Source organism: Thermobia domestica, chromosome 4, assembly GCF_964235325.1.
Source record: "Thermobia domestica chromosome 4, izTheDome1.hap1.1, whole genome shotgun sequence".
NCBI classification, from domain to species: Eukaryota; Metazoa; Arthropoda; class Insecta; order Zygentoma; family Lepismatidae; genus Thermobia; species Thermobia domestica.
In genome coordinates, this window is record NC_137457.1 from 191,268,671 (window position 1) to 191,288,845 (window position 20,175).

The window sequence follows — 20,175 nt, forward strand, 5'->3', positions numbered from 1 at the left end:
ATGGACGATAAAGGATGGGTTTATTTTCGGAAAGTTCATAGGAAGATGATATATAAAGAAAGCTAAACTTATTTTTATTTTTAATGAGATGTTGAAATACCAAATTAGATGACTGGAGTTAAATAGAGCCCGAAAATGTACACGTTTTTATACGATAATTTTCACCCGTATCCTTCGATTCCACTTCGAAATTCCAAAAATAGTTTCTTTTTGGTATCTTACGTCTCAGACCCTACGTACTGACTAAGCATAAGTTTCCAACTGGTAGGACTTGAGAATCTTCTTTTTACAAGCCTTGTACGTTGTTCTGGTGGGTAGCTCGCGCTAGCTAGCTTAGCCATTTTGAACAGTGTTAACAACTTTATCAATGATTTGATTATATATCCGGTACGGTTTGAGATATTGAAGTGCTGTAAACGGTAAAATAAATTGTACGTTCATTGCAAACCATACATGTAACTAGATATAATATTTACCTAAGATTTTTTTAAAAAATAAAGTCTTTCAAAAAATTCAAAATTTTCAACCCCTGTAACTTCGTTTCTATTCATTCAAAAAACGTCATACCATGCATCGGCGCAAATCTGTCTTCAACATTGGGGGGACGGGTAAGACCGTTCCCATATTATATATATATATATATATATATGTATATGTGTATGTGTGTGTGTATGTGTGTGTGTGTGTGTGTGCATGTGTGGTGGAAGTGAGACGGTATGCGGTGGTATCCCATACCGCCTCTGGTTTTTCAGTGATCAAGACAATATTTAAATAGCCGGTATGTTGAGTCAAAATCATAATGAAACATACTGCCTCTGCTTTTTTCCACTTCGAACATTATATATATATATATATATATATATATATATATATATATATATATATATAAAAGCGATGTTCAAAATATTTATGAAGTTGAAAAACAATGCTGTGAAGAATCAGGGGACAGAATTGTCTTCAGTGGCGTATTTAGGAGGCTATCGGGCTCAAGCTCCCCCCGAAATAAATTTGTTAGTTTTTCGCATTCCACGTACAACAATAATTCTTCTAACCATTTCTAAGAATGTCATTGACTTTCTTATGCTATTTGTTCAGAAATAATACTGTATTTGTCAAATTTCATTCCATGTAAGAACTGCGTCCTTTTGTTCTTTCTTTCGTCCTTTCTGGTTTTCTGTTTCTTTTTCTTGACGTTACTTTCTTTTATTTCGCCTATCATACTTTATCGACCGTTGTCAGTTGTGATTCAAGTCGGCCGTCATCAGTAACACAAAAACTAAGTAGTTGATAAGCGAAACTGGTATTCCACACCAACTTGCGCAGATATCAACATGACAGGACTTGAGTTATTACCTAGGTATAGCAAAGGAAAAATTATACCGTTTAGTTATTTTTAAAAGAAGGGAATGTTTGAATTTAAAAAAAAAATTCAGAACGAGGGAAAAAATTAGCCCGGGAAATTAGGAAGGCCAAGAGGATGCTTGCTTTTTCTTGTATGAATAGAATAAAGGGTTAGATTCACTCCTAAATTTTTGTATCATATCATATAGGATTTATCGGTCTGCAATTCTTGCCATTATAACATCAATTTATGCATAAATTAAAATATATTTAATTCTCAAACTCAGGTGGGCAATTGCCCACTTCCTTCCGTGTGTTGGGCATAGCCCCTCGAAACAAAATCCTAAATACGCCATTGGTTGTCTTCAACATTGGGAGGTGGGCACATTTGAGGCTTATTCTAGAGAATGGGGATGAAACTCATATTACGGTAGATGAATCTGATCAACTGTTGTAGAGTATATGTAGATGAAGTAGTAATACATATCAGTATTACAAATCACTGCCGTGAACACATTCTGAAATCTGAATACATGCATATTTATAATTGGTATGTTTCTAATTAGGCATCCACAAAGATCCACCTTAAAATTGTTTTATAATAATATAAATAATGGCTTCCCCAAAACTATGAAGAAAGAATATCAATTATGTATGACGCAACAATACTCTTTGAGCAAAATGATAATCTCAATCAAGGACGCCGATTTCTCTGTAACTTTGGGGAGGGGGGCATTCATAAAAAAATGCATAAAACAATACATATAACAAGAGAAAATACATATAAAAATACATATTCATAGAAATACAGGGGTACACGTGAGCTTTTGGGGGGGCCTCCGACTTCCCAGGATCGGCCCCCTTAATCTCAATAACATTAAAGGAATCGTTACAGAAATCTAACGCATGTCATATACTCTTTAGTTAACAGATGTAGCCTTAAGATTATGGAGAAAAATATTCCAGCAATTGAATTCATTCCTTTGCTTACGAAGCATCCTCTCTCAAAAGAAAAATTGGGACACGCGGAAATACGTAGTGACAAACCATGGTTCGAATGAACAGAAAAGAGAGAACAAGCAAAATTACGTTGGCTTCAAAATCCGAATGAAATAACCGCACCAAATTTCGTAGACATTAGGGGGGAAACTTCCCAAACTTTGGGAACAAAGAAACGCGATTTTTTGAAAGTTAAAATTTAGGAACTTGAAGATAATAGTAAAAATAAAAACATTCGGGACATGTATAAAGGGATCAACGAATTTAAGAAAGGCTATCAACCTCGTGCTTATATTAAAGAAAGCTGATGGAACAGTTCTCACTGATACAGATAGCATTTTAAAAAGATGGAAAGATTTATTTAACGATTTGCTTAACACGCAGCAAAAACTAATGTGCGTGGGGAAAGAGAGATACACACCGCAGAAACGTATATTCCAGAACCCAACCGAATAGAAGTAGAAATCGTTATAAAGAAATTAAAGAAACACGAATATCCGGGTGTAAACGAAATTCCGGCTGAGTTAATTTTAGCTGGAAGCGAAAAATTGTGGAACAAGATACACAAACTCATTCTCCTTATCTACAACAAGGAAGAATTGCCGCAAGAGTGGAAAGAATCAAACATTGTTCCAATCCACAAGAAAGGCGACAAAACTGACTGTAATAATTATCGAGGCATCTCTCTTCTGTCAACATCCTATAAAATCCTTTCAAATATTCTATTAGCAAGATTGACCCCATACGCAGATGAAGTGATTGGAGATTATCAGTGTGGATTTAGACGAAATCGATCAACTATCGACCAAATATTTACCATTCGCCAAATACTCGAAAAGAAGTGGGAATACAGTAGCCCGGTACATCAACTATTTATTGGTTTTAGAAAGGCTTACGACTCGGTTAGGGGAGAAACATTGTACAACGTTCTTACAGAATTTGGAATACCGAAAAAGCTAATTGGATCAATTAAGGCATGTTTAAATGAATCCCAAAGTAAAGTCCGGGTAGGAAAATTTTTGGCCACGAGCTTTCACGTCGAGAATGGCCTAAAACAAGGAGATGCGTTGTTGCTATTATTATTTAATTTTGTGCTGGAATACGCTATAAGGAAAATCAAAGATAGCAACCAGGGCCTAGAATTGAACGGTATTCACCAGATTATGGCATATGCTGATAATGTAAATTTAATAGGGGATGACAGGAGAACAATAGAAAGAAATGCACAGATCTTATTAAACGCTTGCAGGGGCATGAGTTTAGTAGCAAATGCAGAGAAAACTAAATACATGGAAGTGCATCGGGACCGTAATACGGTAAATTATGGATGCGTTAAAATATTAAATAATTCTTTTGATAAAGTGGATACTTTCATATGTCTAGGATCAATATTAACAGACGAAAATCATATTCACGAAGAAATTAAATGTCGACTAAAAGCAGGGAATTCGTGTTACTATTCGGTTCAAATCTCATGTCGTCGCAAATTCTGTCGAGGAATTTGAAGCCTGAAATATATAAAACGATAATCATACCTGTTGTTCTGTATGGTTGCGAAACATGGTCGCTTACCCTAAAGGAAGAACATAGACAAAGTATTTGAGAACAAGATCCTGAGACGAGTATTCGGACCCAAGAGGAACGGGAATGGAGAATGGCAGAACTACATAACGAGAAACTACATAATTTATACGGTTTACCAAACATTGTTAAGGTCATCAAGTCTAGGAGGCTTAGGTGGGCAGGACATATAGCCAGGATGGAAGAAAGTAGGAACGCTTTCAAAGTGTTAGCGGTAAGACCAATCGGAAAACGACCATTAGGAAGACCTAGGCGCAGATGGGAAGACAATATTAAGATGGATCTAGCAAAAATAGGAATACAAAGTAGAAACTGGATCCAGTTGGCTAAGGATAGAAGTCAGTGAAGAGTTTTTGTGAACGCGGCATTGAACCTCCGGGTTCCATAGGCTATAGAGTTAGTTAGGTTACGAAGCATGATTAACAGACGAAAATCATATTCACGAAGAAATTAAATGTCGACTAAAAGCAGGGAATTCGTGTTACTATTCGGTTCAAATCTCATGTCGTCGCAAATTCTGTCGAGGAATTTGAAGCCTGAAATATATAAAACGATAATCATACCTGTTGTTCTGTATGGTTGCGAAACATGGTCGCTTACCCTAAAGGAAGAACATAGACAAAGTATTTGAGAACAAGATCCTGAGACGAGTATTCGGACCCAAGAGGAACGGGAATGGAGAATGGCAGAACTACATAACGAGAAACTATATAATTTATACGGTTTACCAAACATTGTTAAGGTCATCAAGTCTAGGAGGCTTAGGTGGGCAGGACATATAGCCAGGATGGAAGAAAGTAGGAACGCTTTCAAAGTGTTAGCGGTAAGACCAATCGGAAAACGACCATTAGGAAGACGTAGGCGCAGATGGGAAGACAATATTAAGATGGATCTAGCAAAAATAGGAATACAAAGTAGAAACTGGATCCAGTTGGCTAAGGATAGAAGTCAGTGAAGAGTTTTTGTGAACGCGGCATTGAACCTCCGGGTTCCATAGGCTATAGAGTTAGTTAGGTTACGAAGCATGAGTAGATGCCTAGGCTGATACTACAAATAGATTAATTCTCATTTACTGAAAAGATGGGTTCTACTGACATTGGAGAGTCTGTATATTCTTCGTGTGCTAGGGCCTAGGGGAGAAAAGGAGATAAGATTTCATATCAGGTTACGTCACGCACAGTCGCACGCCTTCATTTTCATTAAAAATGAAAAAGCCAAGAGAAACAAATTACATCTCACTTTCCTTTGTGGCAGTCGGACAAATCATCACACTTTTCTGCAAAAAGCACTTTTCAAATCGGATTATTGGGAGAACCTCCAGTTCCAATGTTGGGGGGGGGGACATGTATCCCCATTTCCCCGCAGTGCCCGTACCTACATCTGAGAGAACTTTTCAGCACGAGGAGAGGGGTATATCCTCCTCTGGGATTTATTGCAATTTGTGCCAAAGTAGTGGAAGTGAAATTAATACATATTGATGAGACTACTAAACGCACTACAGCATGAAGTTCAGTTTGAAATACTACAGAATACGATTCTTTTTTAAAATGGAAAAGCCAAGAGAAATCAATTTCCTCTTACATTCCTTTGTGGCAGTCGGACACAAATCATCAAGCTTATCCCAAAAAGCACTTTTTAAGTCAGATTATTGGGGGGACTGTCTCCCCCAGGTCCAACATTGGGGAGGACATGTCCCCCTCATCCCCCCCGGGATTTGCGCCAGTGATACCATGACCATTTCATTCAGCGCTAAAGTTCTTTCGATGTACATTATTCTGTGCATCTCTGTTGTGCTATCTGCGGTAGAGGCTTCCAAACTTCGGATGTTTGTGATACCATAATATCTTTAGCTTGCAACACTGATTAATAAAAGTGGCATTTTAAGTTTACAATTGCCATGTTGGTTTGAAATGTGTAATAAACTGATGTTGTGCCATTTGAAAAAATATAAACTTATATTTGGTTGTCAACACTGTTGTGAATTTCTGTCTAAACCCGTTATAGCGGATGATCATGATAATTTGTCTACCATGTGTAGAGAGAGAGAGGAATAAATTGCAATAACGTTTTTAATTGAAAGATGTGTTTTACGTTTTCAATCATTTATGTTATAAACTGTGCAATAACAGTTATCAAGATTATAAGGCAACAAATATCTAATATTTTACACTACAAACTACGTAATAATTTGGAATCAAAATCTGCTTTCTCGGTTGCAAATAACATACTTTAAAATTAGATTTACTTACTTTTGTTTCAAAAGATTGTTTATTCTCAATATATTTTCCTTCCCACGTGTTCCACACTGTCAAAAGAGTCAAATCGAGTTTCAAAATCAATACATTCCTTTCGACGCTACTGAATCCTTAAATCTCGACTACTAGTGAAATAAGTCAAGAGCTGCTTCCAGGAACGAAATTATGAAATATTTTTTAACAGTGGAGTGTTTCGGAGGAAAGTTTCTTCCTCCTTTTATACTAGGCCGCTAAGATGTAAGATTAGAATTATTCCTTTTGAAGAGCAGCTTATACAAACTTCATTGATATAATAAGAAAACAATTAATAGAAAATAACACTTTGACACTGCAACTATCTTAAGACACCTGGGGGACGCTCTGGCTCAGTGGTAGAGCGTTCACCTCAGGTGCTTGGGGTCACTGGTTCGATTCCAACTCGCGTCGTGTGGAATTTCTGGTGGACAAACACCGTGCTCGTGGGTTTTCTCCGGATTCTCTCGTTTCCTCCCACTTTCTTCATTCCACCATTTCATTCATTTCTCACAATCACCGTCTAATTTACCCTAACTGGCATAATCGTGGGACGTAAAACTAAAAGATTTAATTTCATTTTTTTATTAAGACATCATCGTCAGACAGCAAATCACGTGCAAAACTGGAAAAGCAATTACTTCCTAGGAAAACATTACCAACTATCAAATTTTGGGTTATGAAGCTAAATTTTCGGACATAAAGCAATCTTCCCCAGAGTGATTGCGTCTGTTAAGAAATAACACGGAATAGAATCAATTTACAATATAACAATTGATATTGTCTTTGAAGTAACCAAGAACCGACAGGCGGTATAAATATCTTAGGAAAATAACACACACTATCAAATTTTCGGACATAAAGTCATATTGACCAAAGTGAGTGCCTCCGCTAACAAACAACACAGAATGGTAATAATTTATAATATAACATTGATGTCCTTGAAGTAACCAAAACTCGATATGAGGGTATAATTTCCTAGGAAATTTTTACTCCCCTACCAAATCTTCGGATTTAAAGCCATCTTGGCCAAAGTGACTGTGTCTGTTAAGAGATACTACAGAGTGCTTTCAATTTATAATATAACATTTGAGTTTGTCTTTGAAGTAACCAATAGCCGACAGGGAGGTAATAATTTCCTAGGAAATTTTTACCCCCCTACCAAATCTTCGGATTTAAAGCCATCTTGGCCAAAGTGACTGTGTATGTTAAGAGAGACTATACAGTGGTATCAATGTATAATATAACATTTGAGTTTGTCTTTGAGGTAACCAATAACCGACAGGTAGGTAATAATTTCCTAGGAAATTTTTAACCCCCTACCAAATCTTCGGATTTAAAGCTATCTTGGCCAAAGTGACTGTGTATGTTAAGAGAGACTATAGAGTGGTATCAATTTATAATATAACATTTGAGTTTGTCTTTGAAGTAACCAATAGCCGACAGGGAGGTAATAATTTCCTAGGAAATTTTTACCCCCTACCAAATCTTCGGATTTAAAGCCATCTTGGCCAAAGTGACTGTGTCTGTTAAGAGATAGTACAGAGTGCTTTCAATTTATAATATAACATTTGAGTTTGTCTTTGAAGTAACCAATAACCGACAGGGAGGTAATAATTTCCTAGGAAATTTTTACCCCCCTACCAAATCTTCGGATTTAAAGCGATCTTGGCCAAAGTGACTGTGTATGTTAAGAGATACTATAGAGTGGTATCAATTTATAATATAACATTTGAGTTTGTCTTTGAAGTAACCAATAGCCGACAGGGAGGTAATAATTTCCTAGGAAATTTTTACCCCCCTACCAAATCTTCGGATTTAAAGCCATCTTGGCCAAAGTGACTGTGTCTGTTAAGAGATAGTACAGAGTGCTTTCAATTTATAATATAACATTTGAGTTTGTCTTTGAAGTAACCAATAGCCGACAGGGAGGTAATAATTTCCTAGGAAATTTTTACCCCCTACCAAATCTTCGGATTTAAAGCCATCTTGGCCAAAGTGACTGTGTCTGTTAAGAGATAGTACAGAGTGGTATCAATTTATAATATAACATTTGAGTTTGTCTTTGAAGTAACCAATAGCCGACAGGGAGGTAATAATTTCCTAGGAAATTTTTACCCCCCTACCAAATCTTCGGATTTAAAGCCATCTTGGCCAAAGTGACTGTGTATGTTAAGAGATACTATAGAGTGGTATCAATTTATAATATAACATTTGAGTTTGTCTTTGAAGTAACCAATAGCCGACAGGGAGGTAATAATTTCCTAGGAAATTTTTACCCCCTACCAAATCTTCGGATTTAAAGCCATCTTGGCCAAAGTGACTGTGTCTGTTAAGAGATACTATAGAGTGGTATCAATTTATAATATAACATTTGAGTTTGTCTTTGAAGTAACCAATAGCCGACAGGGAGGTAATAATTTCCTAGGAAATTTTTACCCCCCTACCAAATCTTCGGATTTAAAGCCATCTTGGCCAAAGTGACTGTGTAAAGAGATACTATAGAGTGGTATCAATGTATAATATAACATTTGAGTTTGTCTTTGAGGTAACCAATAACCGACAGGGAGGTAATAATTTCCTAGGAAATTTTTAACCCCCTACCAAATCTTCGGATTTAAAGCCATCTTGGCCAAAGTGACTGTGTATGTTAAGAGAGACTATAGAGTGGTATCAATTTATAATATAACATTTGAGTTTGTCTTTGAAGTAACCAATAGCCGACAGGGAGGTAATAATTTCCTAGGAAATTTTTACCCCCCTACCAAATCTTCGGATTTAAAGCCATCTTGGCCAAAGTGACTGTGTAAAGAGATACTATAGAGTGGTATCAATGTATAATATAACATTTGAGTTTGTCTTTGAAGTAACCAATAGCCGACAGGGAGGTAATAATTTCCTAGGAAATTTTTACCCCCCTACCAAATCTTCGGATTTAAAGCCATCTTGGCCAAAGTGACTGTGTATGTTAAGAGATACTATAGAGTGGTATCAATGTATAATATAACATTTGAGTTTGTCTTTAAGTAACCAATAGCCGACAGGGAGGTAATAATTTCCTAGGAAATTTTTACCCCCCTACCAAATCTTCGGATTTAAAGCCATCTTGGCCAAAGTGACTGTGTATGTTAAGAGATAGTACAGAGTGGTATCAGTTTATAATATAACATTTGAGTTTGTCTTTGAAGTAACCAATAACCGACAGGGAGGTAATAATTTCCTAGGAAATTTTTACCCCCCTACCAAATCTTCGGATTTAAAGCCATCTTGGCCAAAGTGACTGTGTATGTTAAGAGATAGTACAGAGTGCTTTCAATTTATAATATAACATTTGAGTTTGTCTTTGAAGTAACCAATAGCCGACAGGGAGGTAATAATTTCCTAGGAAATTTTTACCCCCCTACCAAATCTTCGGATTTAAAGCCATCTTGGCCAAAGTGACTGTGTATGTTAAGAGATACTATAGAGTGGTATCAATTTATAATATAACATTTGAGTTTATCTTTGAAGTAACCAATAGCCGACAGGGAGGTAATAATTTCCTAGGAAATTTTTACCCCCCTACCAAATCTTCGGATTTAAAGCCATCTTGGCCAAAGTGACTGTGTATGTTAAGAGATACTATAGAGTGGTATCAATTTATAATATAACATTTGAGTTTGTCTTTGAAGTAACCAATAGCCGACAGGGAGGTAATAATTTCCTAGGAAATTTTTACCCCCCTACCAAATCTTCGGATTTAAAGCCATCTTGGCCAAAGTGACTGTGTATGTTAAGAGATACTATAGAGTGGTATCAATTTATAATATAACATTTGAGTTTATCTTTGAAGTAACCAATAGCCGACAGGGAGGTAATAATTTCCTAGGAAATTTTTACCCCCCTTCCAAATCTTCAGATTTAAAGTCATCTTGGCCAAAGTGACTGTGTATGTTAAGAGATACTATAGAGTGGTATCAATTTATAATATAACATTTGAGTTTGTCTTTGAAGTAACCAATAGCCGACAGGGAGGTAATAATTTCCTAGGAAATTTTTACCCCCCTACCAAATCTTCGGATATAAAGCCATCTTGACCAAAGTGAGTGCATATACTGAGAGATCACATACAATTATATTAATTTTTAATGCGACTTTTGATTTTTCCTTTGAAGTTACCAGAAACCGACAAGGGGGTAAAGATTTCCAGGGGGTAAAACTTTCCAGGGGGTAAAACTTTCCAGGGGTAAAAAATCCCTGTGACACCGGCATCTGTGCGGAATTATATACCTCTATAATCGGAAACACACTTAATTGTTTGCATACTTCCACAAAACATACAAACACCAAATTTTGCATACTTGTTCGTCATGGGATGTGAGTAATGGGAAAATTCCGATATCACGAAAAAGGCGACATTTTCCGTGTAAATGAAGTGTCGAAATTTTTCGTCGTTTCAAAATGCTGGTTTTTAGAGTAGTTCCGCACACCATAGAATCGTCATATTTTGTCGGGCAGTGAAGCTAGGAACATAGTTTATGATAGAAAAAAGAGCATTAAAATTCGTTTTCGTTTCGCGGCGCAAATCGAAAAAATGTGAAATTTGTAATGGCTGTATGTAGGACGTTGAAATTTCGAGGTGATGTTTATTCTGATGGGTAGTTTGCCAATCCGCCCTTAAGCTTGAAAAAATAGTCATGTTCGGTGTAAGAAAGTGTTAGGAATGTTATAAGGGGGCGTCTAATTCTACACAACTTGTAGATATGGTGGAATCACGAAATTGCGTTCAAGTGTGTAGATTACAGGGCATGTGAGGGGAAAAATGCGACATGTTGGAAAAGTCGCCATCATCGATTCAAAATGGCGGCTCAAAAATTTGTAACCATAAAAATTGTAAGTTGTGCTCTTGGTAGGTAAGCCAGGTTTCGCTGTGTTATTAAGGACGTATTTCAGTTTAAGTGAAGAAACAAATCATTGGAGAAGTCGCCATCTTGAATGCAAAATTGCCATATTTTTGAATTGCCTTCATTTGGACTCTTATGTGGTATATTGAGGAGAATAAAACAAACAAAACTCAACGTAGTAAGTTAGCTCCGCGGTAAAGTGTTTGCTTTCTGAGTAGCAGGTCTGGGTTCGATTCCCCGCCGAACCTTCTTTCTTCTTACGTTTTTTTTCTTATCACGTTGCTTCGTTTTATCAAAATAGTTTCTGTTGGCATTGCGTGAACAAAATATTTTCGTTATTACAGACACAGACGAAAAGAATATATGTATACACTAACTGTTGATATCGTCTCGAAACTAGGCAGTATGTTCGTGTGAAGCTTCGAGACGATACTCAACTATTTAGAAAGAAACATATGTAGCTTTAGAGATGGGGCAACACCAGTGTTTCTTTCAGAAACAATGTTCCTGAGGATCACAGTTAGTATTCCCAGGGGCACTGCTCATAGTATTCTATTTATTATTCTATTATACACGTATTATTTGGTCTCCTGCGTGGGCACTCTAAGAGCCCCAAGGAGGCAGTGTACCCCCCAAAAACATTTTGGAAAAAAACATTTTGCATCATTTCCACGATATAGTATACAGACGAGACAAAAATACATTTTGTCTCGCGAGGATAGTGTGTGCTTCGAACCGGAAATAATTGCAAACAATCTCCCTTTTTATACTGGTCGTTTAGATAGATGCGTATACCAAGTTTGAAGTCTATACCACAACTGAAAAAGTATAAGATTATAACTTTTAAGGAAATACACAGACACACACACACACACACACACACACACACACACATATATATATATATATATATATATATATATATATATATATATATATATATATATATATATACGCACATTTTTACAATTTTCTCGTTGGCAGCGTATATAGTTATAATATACGGGATACGTGGAAAAGTGCCTCTTTCGGTTCAGTAGTTTGTTTACAGGACCGGTTGGAGTGAAATGCGTTTTATAATAGGCTCAACCTTATAGGCAAACAATATATGGTATAAAAATAAACTTTCAAAGAAAGAAAAAGTGAGAAATAGATTGTTAGGAATCGAACACAGATCTCCTGACCAGTAGGCTCACGTCAATCCCCTACACTACCGATTTCCTTAGATTTTCACCCTCGCTCTTACTGCTCACATAGTACTCGTATGTTGCGGCCGGCATCTGTGGGGAATTATATACCTCTATAATCGGAAACACATTTAATTATTTGCATACTTCCACAAAACATACAAACACCAAATTTTGCATACTTGTTCGTCATGGGATATGAGTAATGAGAAAATTCCGATATCACGAAAAAGGCGACATTTTCCATGTAAATGAAGTGTCGAAATTTTTCGTCGTTTCGAAATACTGGTTTTTAGAGTTGTTCCGCACACCATAGAAACGTCATATTTTGTCAGGCAGTGAAGCTCTGAACATAGTTTATGTAAGAAAAAAGACCATTAAAATTCGTTTTCGTTTAGCGGCGCAAATCGAAAAAATGTGAAATTTGTAATGGCTGTATGTAGGATGTTGAAATTTCGAGGTGATGTTTACTCTGATGCGTAGTTTGCGAATCCGCCCTTAAACTTAAAAAAAATAGTCATGTTCGGTGTAAGAAAGTGTTACGAATGTTATAAGGGGGCGTCTAATTCTACACAACTTGTAGATATGGTGGAATCACGAAATTGCGTTCAAGTGTGTAGATTACAGCGCCTGTGAGGGGAAAATTCCGACATGTTGGAAAAGTCGTCATCTTCGATTCAAAATGGCGGCTCAAAAATTTGTTACCATGAAAATTGTAAGTTGTGCTCTTGGTAGGTAAGCCAGGTTTCGCTTTGTTATTAAGGACGTAGTTCAGTTTAAGTGAAGAAACAAATCATTGGAGAAGTCGCCATCTTGAATGCAAAATTGCCATATGTTTGAGTTGCCTTCATTTGGACTCTTATGTGGTATATTGAGGAGAATAAAACAAACAAAATTCAACGTAGTAAGTTAGCTCCGCGGTAAAGTGTCTGCTTTCTGAGGAGCAGGTCTGGGTTCGATTCCCCGCCGAACCTTCTTTCTTCTTACGTTTTTTTTCTTATCACGTTGCTTCGTTTTATCAAAATAGTTTCTGTTGGCATTGCGTGAACAAAATATTTTCGTTATTACAGACACAGACGAAAAGAATATATGTATACACTAACTGTTGATATCGTCTCGAAACTAGGCAGTATGTTCGTGTGAAGCTTCGAGACGATACTCAAATATTTAGAAAGAAACATATGTAGCTTTAGAGATGGGGCAACACAAGTGTTTCTTTCAGAAACAATGTTCCTGAGGATCACAGTTAGTATTCCCAGGGGCACTGCTCATAGTATTCTATTTATTATTCTATTATACACGTATTATTTGGTCTCCTGCGTGGGCACTCTAAGAGCCCCAAGGAGGCAGTGTGCCCCCCAAAAACATTTTGGAAAAAAACATTGAGCATCATTTCCACGATATAGTATACAGACGAGACAAAAATACATTTTGTCTCGCGAGGATAGTGTGTGCTTCGAACCGGAAATAATTGCAAACAATCTCCCTTTTTATACTGGTCGTTTAGATAGATGCGTATACCAAGTTTGAAGTCTATACCACAACTGAAAAAGTATAAGATTATAACTTTTAAGGAAATACACAGACACACACACACACACACACACACACACACATATATATATATATATATATATATATATATATATATATATACGCACCTTTTGACAATTTTCTCGTTGGCAGCGTATATAGTTATAATATACGGGATACGTGGAAAAGTGCCTCTTTCGGTTCAGTAGTTTGTTTACAGGACCGGTTGGAGTGAAATGCGTTTTATAATAGGCTCAACCTTATAGGCAAACAATATATGCTATGAAAATAAACTTTCAAAGAAAGAAAAAGTGAGAAATAGATTGTTAGGAATCGAACCCAGATCTCCTGACCAGTAGGCTCACGTCAATCCCCTACACTACCGATTTCCTTAGATTTTCACCTTCGCTCTTACTGCTCACATAGTACTGGCACGTTGCGGCCGGCATCTGTGGGGAATTATATACCTCTATAATCGGAAACACATTTAATTGTTTGCATACTTCCACAAAACATACAAACACCAAATTTTGCGTACTTGTTCGTCATGGGATGTGAGTAATGAGAAAATTCCGATATCACGAAAAAGGCGACATTTTCCATGTAAATTAAGTGTCGAAATTTTTCGTCGTTTCGAAATGCTGGTTTTTAGAGTTGTTCCGCACACCATAGAAACGTCATATTTTGTCAGGAAGTGAAGCTAGGAACATAGTTTATGATAGAAAAAAAAGCATTAAAATTCGTTTTCGTTTCGCGGCGCAAATCGAAAAAATGTGAAATTTGTAATGGCTGTATGTAGGACGTTGAAATTTCAAGGTGATGTTTATTCTGATGCGTAGTTTGCGAATCCGCCCTTAAACTTGAAAAAAAATAGTCATGTTCGGTGTCAGAAAGTCCTAGGAATGTTATAAGGGGGCGTCTAATTCTACACAACTTGTAGATATGGTGGAGTCACGAAATTGCGTTCAAATGTGTAGAGTACAGCTCATGTGAGGGGAAAAATCCGACATGTTGGAAAAGTCGTCATCTTCGATTCAAAATTGCCATATTTTTGAATTACCTTCATTTGGCCTCTTATGTGGTATATTGAGTAGAATAGAACAAACAGAATTCAACTTAGTAAGTTAGCTCCGCGGTAAAGTGTCTGCTTTCTGAGTAGCAGGTCTGGGTTCGAATCTCCGCAGACCATGTTTTATCTTGCATTTTTTTCTTATCACGTTGCTTCATTTTACGAAATAGTTTCTGTTGGCATTGCGTGAACAAAATATTTTCGTTATTACAGACAGACGGAAAGGATATATTTATACGCTAACTGTTGAGATGGTCTCGAAACTAGGCAGTATGTTCGTGTAAAGATTCGAGACGATACTGAAGTATTTAAAATCAAACACATGTAGCTTTGGAAATGGAGCATCACCAGTGTCTCTATCGGAAGCAATGTTCGGGGGGGGGGGGGGGAGTATTACCCCGGTGGCACTGCTGATAACATTCTATTTGTTATTGTATTATAAACGTATTATTTTGATCTCGCCAGGGGCGCTCTGAGGAGGCAGTGTCCCCCAAAAAGAGTCTGAAAGAAACATTGGGCATCGTTTTCACGATATAGTGTCCATACAAGACAACAATACATTTTGTCTCGCGACAACAGTGTCTGCTTCAAACCGGAAACGATTGCAAAATATCTCTCTCCCCTTTTATGGTCCTCGTTAAGATACATGCCTATACCAAATTTGAATTGAATACCACAAATGGAAAGTATAAAATATTAATTTTAAGGAAATACACACACACACAGGGACGTACGCAGGGGGTGGGTCCTGGGGGTCCGGACCACCACCGAAATTCCAACTTTTGAGTAAATTTAGCCTAATTTTTGGGACAAGTTTAGGAATTTCAATATAAAATACACTGATATTGAGTTTGGCCCTTCCCGAAATAAATCCCTGCGTACGCAACTGCGCACACACGCTCATACACGCACACACACAACACACAAATGGGCACCTTTGAAAATTGTCTCGTCGGCAGCGTACATAATTTTAATATATAAGATACGTGGAAAAGTGCCCCTTTCGATTTAATAGTTTTAGTTGCGGGTCCGGTTGGAATGAAATGCCGTATATAATAAAGTCAAGCTTATTTTCAATCACCTATGCTATAAAAATTAACTTTCAAAGAAAGAAAAAGTGAGAGAAAAACTTGTTGGGGATCGAACCCAAGTATTTTGCACAGTAGGATCACGTCGTTCCCCCACACTACTCAATTCCTTAGAGTTTGGATTTCCTACTTACTGCTCACATAGTACTGGTACGTAGCGGGCTCGCGTCCGTGGTGTTACACCTCTAAAATCAGAATAGTAATCGTGTTATATATGTGTTTTTTTTGGATGATTAAGGAAATGATCTCTTGTTATTTGATTGTAATAAGAAATTTGAAAGACACGATTCTAGTACAATGTTTTACTACAGTGTAGAAAATGGTATTGTTTAAGTTGCTATAAGCAATTTTTTTAAAAGCCTCCAATAATATTCATATTTTAAATTACCTAGTAAATAAACGTCTTCATTGAAAATATAAGAGTAAAGATACAGGAAGACTGTATGTAATTGTCCAGTATAAATAATCATTTCAACAAGTCCTGCTGCCCAATAATTACTTTTGTACCAAAGGACAGCATTGTAATACAGTGTACTACGTTACTGTGCAAAAACTGGTGTTCAATCAAATGTTATGAACTAATGTTTAAAAAGCCTTACCAAAATTCATATTTGTAAATTACGAACAAATTTAGTCTTCATAAAAATACAAGACGAGAGATACAGGTAGACTGCAAGAAATTGTCCAGTAAATATGAAATATTTCAAAAAGTCTTGCTGCAGGTAATATGTACTACTATGCCGAAGGGTTCTTTTATAAGGGACTTTTCTATATTTGACGAAACAAGCATATCGTTTTGTTTATTTCTTTCTTCACTCTTCTAGGTAGGTATCTAGTCGATCGCCTGAAGGCAAACCATCGTACAGCAAGCAAGCTGATTTGACACGTGCCAACGACAGAACGAAAGTCTTGAATGCCCGCAGGCTTCGGTGCCTTGTAACATTGTGCTAAAAAAACAGACACATGGTCAGTTGTGAGTTCCTTAGGTGTGAAACACCTAATAAGACTTTTATACAAATCGTTGTTGTTTGAAGCCTCTTTATTCCTCATAAAAACAATACATCCAGATTCGCGAAAGCCCACAGGGATTGTATTAGAAAGTTAAAAAAAATATATTTATCATTCAGATCCTTTATTATTATTATTATTATTATTATTATTATTATTATTATTATTATTATTATTAGTAGTAGTAGTAGTAGTAGTAGTAGTAGTAGTAGTACCACATAATAGTTTTCGTTAGTCCTTACAGCAATTAATACTTAGCAGCAGAGGTAAAAGTGCTTGGGAATGCAGGGGACGCCGTCCCGCACCTCCAAAAAATGTGTACGGCGTCCCCTCAGTTCCTAAGAAATTACAATGGGCAAAGATAGGCATGGGGGACGGCGTGACGTCATGCCGCTACCTACCGTTCCCCTACCTTTTCAGATTCACTTTATCTTTGCTTAGCAGGAAATCGATACAAGAGTTAGTAGGACAGCTACTCTTTATTGATAAAAATCGTAATTTGGAGGTTATTAAAAACAATATTTCTGTGTCTAGAGGTAGAAGAGAGGGGACCATGAAATATACTATTGCCAATACAAAAATGAAACCTGTATTCAACACTGACTACGTATAATTCAAGGATTTTTTTAAAAAAAAGCAAAATGCTTACACCTTTTCAAAAGTAAAATTAAAATAATTACTAAGAAATACATTCATTGAAAAACTCAGAGGTGGCAAGTCAACCGTCTTAAATCCGCTTGAGGGGCCGCGGTGGCTCAGTGGTAGAGCGTTCACCTCTGGTGCTTGGGGTCCCGGGTTCGATCCCAGCCCCGCCCATTGAACTTTGTGGTGGACAAACACCGTGTGCGTGGGTTTTTCGGGGTTCTCCCCTTTCCTCCCGCTTTCTTCATTCCACCATTTCATTCATCACTCATCATCACCGTCTCCTTTAGCCTAACCGACATATCCGCGGGACGTAAAACTCAAAGATTTCATTTCATTTTTTCATTTTTTCTCAAATCCGCTTGAGAGCGCTCGATTCCAAATTCAAGTAAAGTTAACACATGGAAGACCCAGGTTCGATTCCCGGTGGGAGTTTATGTGATTCGGATTCGACGTTAATTAGTAGGTCCACGTTTCATATAGCTTCGCTGCTGAAAGGGATGTTAAGCTCAAAATCAACTCAAGAAAAGTTATAACAATGAGAATGTTTTCTACTGTTTTGGCGTATGCAATTCTATGTTAAATAAAACTACATACACTATTTGATAATGGAAGCATTGTCAGAAATACAGTATCCAATAAATCAAACTTTTCGAGGAGGGTTTATCTGAACATACATACAAATATTGAAAATAGTTTAAAAAGGTGCATAATGCAGAAATACTATTTTATCGCGTATGAACTTGAGGCTTCTAGAACAGCAAGTTCTGACCAGATATTAACACCGCAGAACCAGGATATGATCAAGGGATGGACTAAACCATAGTTTCCAATTTTACCCAGTGTAAATAAAGTAGGATTGAAACCCACTCTATCCAGTGTGTACCTAAGCGTCATGGGGGGGGTCTGTAGACCCTATAAAATTACTCTTGGATCCGCACCTGTTGAAACCAATTCATATTTCATAACTTCATACACGGCACGATCAAGCACTGAATCTATTGAAATCTTACTATGTAAAATAATTATCTAGTGTCTACACTTTTTCTATTAAAGCTCATAGTATATTCTATCATAATATAAATTGTCACTTATGTAGTGTGTGCTAATATAACTAGGGATGCGCACGAGACAAGATTTCTGGCTGTCTCGTCTCGAAAATGTGCTGTGAAAGTGATGTCTCGACTCGAAAAATGTATATTTCTCTATTGGAAGTGCCGTATCTCGACTCGAATTTTGTCAGGAAAATCCTGTCACGATTCGTCTCGTGCGCATCCCTAAATGTAACTCATGACAAAAATGTTTCGTTTTAAAACAAAATGAAACGGTTGAGGTGGACTCTGCCGAGTAGAAGACATCCAATTTATTAAATCGCCTCTCAACCCACTTGGCCGCACACTTAGGTTACAGTCTTCACCTTTTTCCCATGCTATCTAAAGTATTGGCTAATCTTAAATTTGCATTGCGACTCGGGTTTACTAACAAGAATTATTATGTTCCAACTTAATCTGGATGTGAAATCCTGACTTAATTAGCATTTAAAAACTTCGCAGTGTGCATTAAAATCATGACAGAAATATAGTTAAATCTCTGTTTTAAATTTCATGTCTACCTTGCATCCAAATACTTGTGCTGTTATTTCTGTCAATGTTGGTAGGAGCCGAAAGTTCCAATTCATCCCAATTCCTCGCTTTAATTCCCTCTATTTGTTCATACAATTTTAAAGAAATATTATTATTAACAAGCAACACTTCTGAAATGTAACACTCCGATTTTGATAAAATTTGGAAGGTAGATACTACACATGAAATAAACGAATACGTGTTTCTTATTTTCTGCGGGAAAACGGTTTAAAGGGGCAAAAGACCCCACCCACAATTTTGAAAGTTGACGCCCCAAAGGCAAAAACCAAGGAAACCGAAGTAAACGAAATTTTACACACATATTGCAGACATAAAATGAGGGAACACGTGTTTCGTATTTTCCTGGAAAAAACGGTTAGGTGGGGATCGGACCCCTCCAAAACTTTCATCACGAAATATTGAAAGTGATAATAACAATATGACAAATGTGTGTAAAGGACACAAAGAATTGCAACGAAACTTTGTGTATGAACAACATATCAAAAAATAAAGGAACACGGTTTTTTTTATTTTGTGCTGAAAAACGGTTTCAGGGGGCAAAAGCTATCACCCAAAATTTTGAAAGTTAAGGCCCGAAGGCCAGAGGAAGTGAACAGAAGTGAATGAAATTGTGCACAGATATTGTAGACATAAAATGAGGGAATACGTTTTTCTTATTTTCCAGAAAAAAAGAAAACCGTTTAGGTGGGACACACACACCTCCAGATCTTTGATCGTGAAATATCAAAACTGCTAATAACAGAAGTGTTTGAAGGACATGACGAATTGGAACGACACATTGTGTAGAGACAATACGCAAAAAATAAACGAATACGGTTTTTCTTTTATTTTCTGCGGAAAAAACGGTTTTAAAGGGCAAAAGCCCCCACCCCAAATTTTGAAATTTGAGGCCCAAAATGCAAGAAGAAGTGCACCGAATTCAATGAAATTGTGC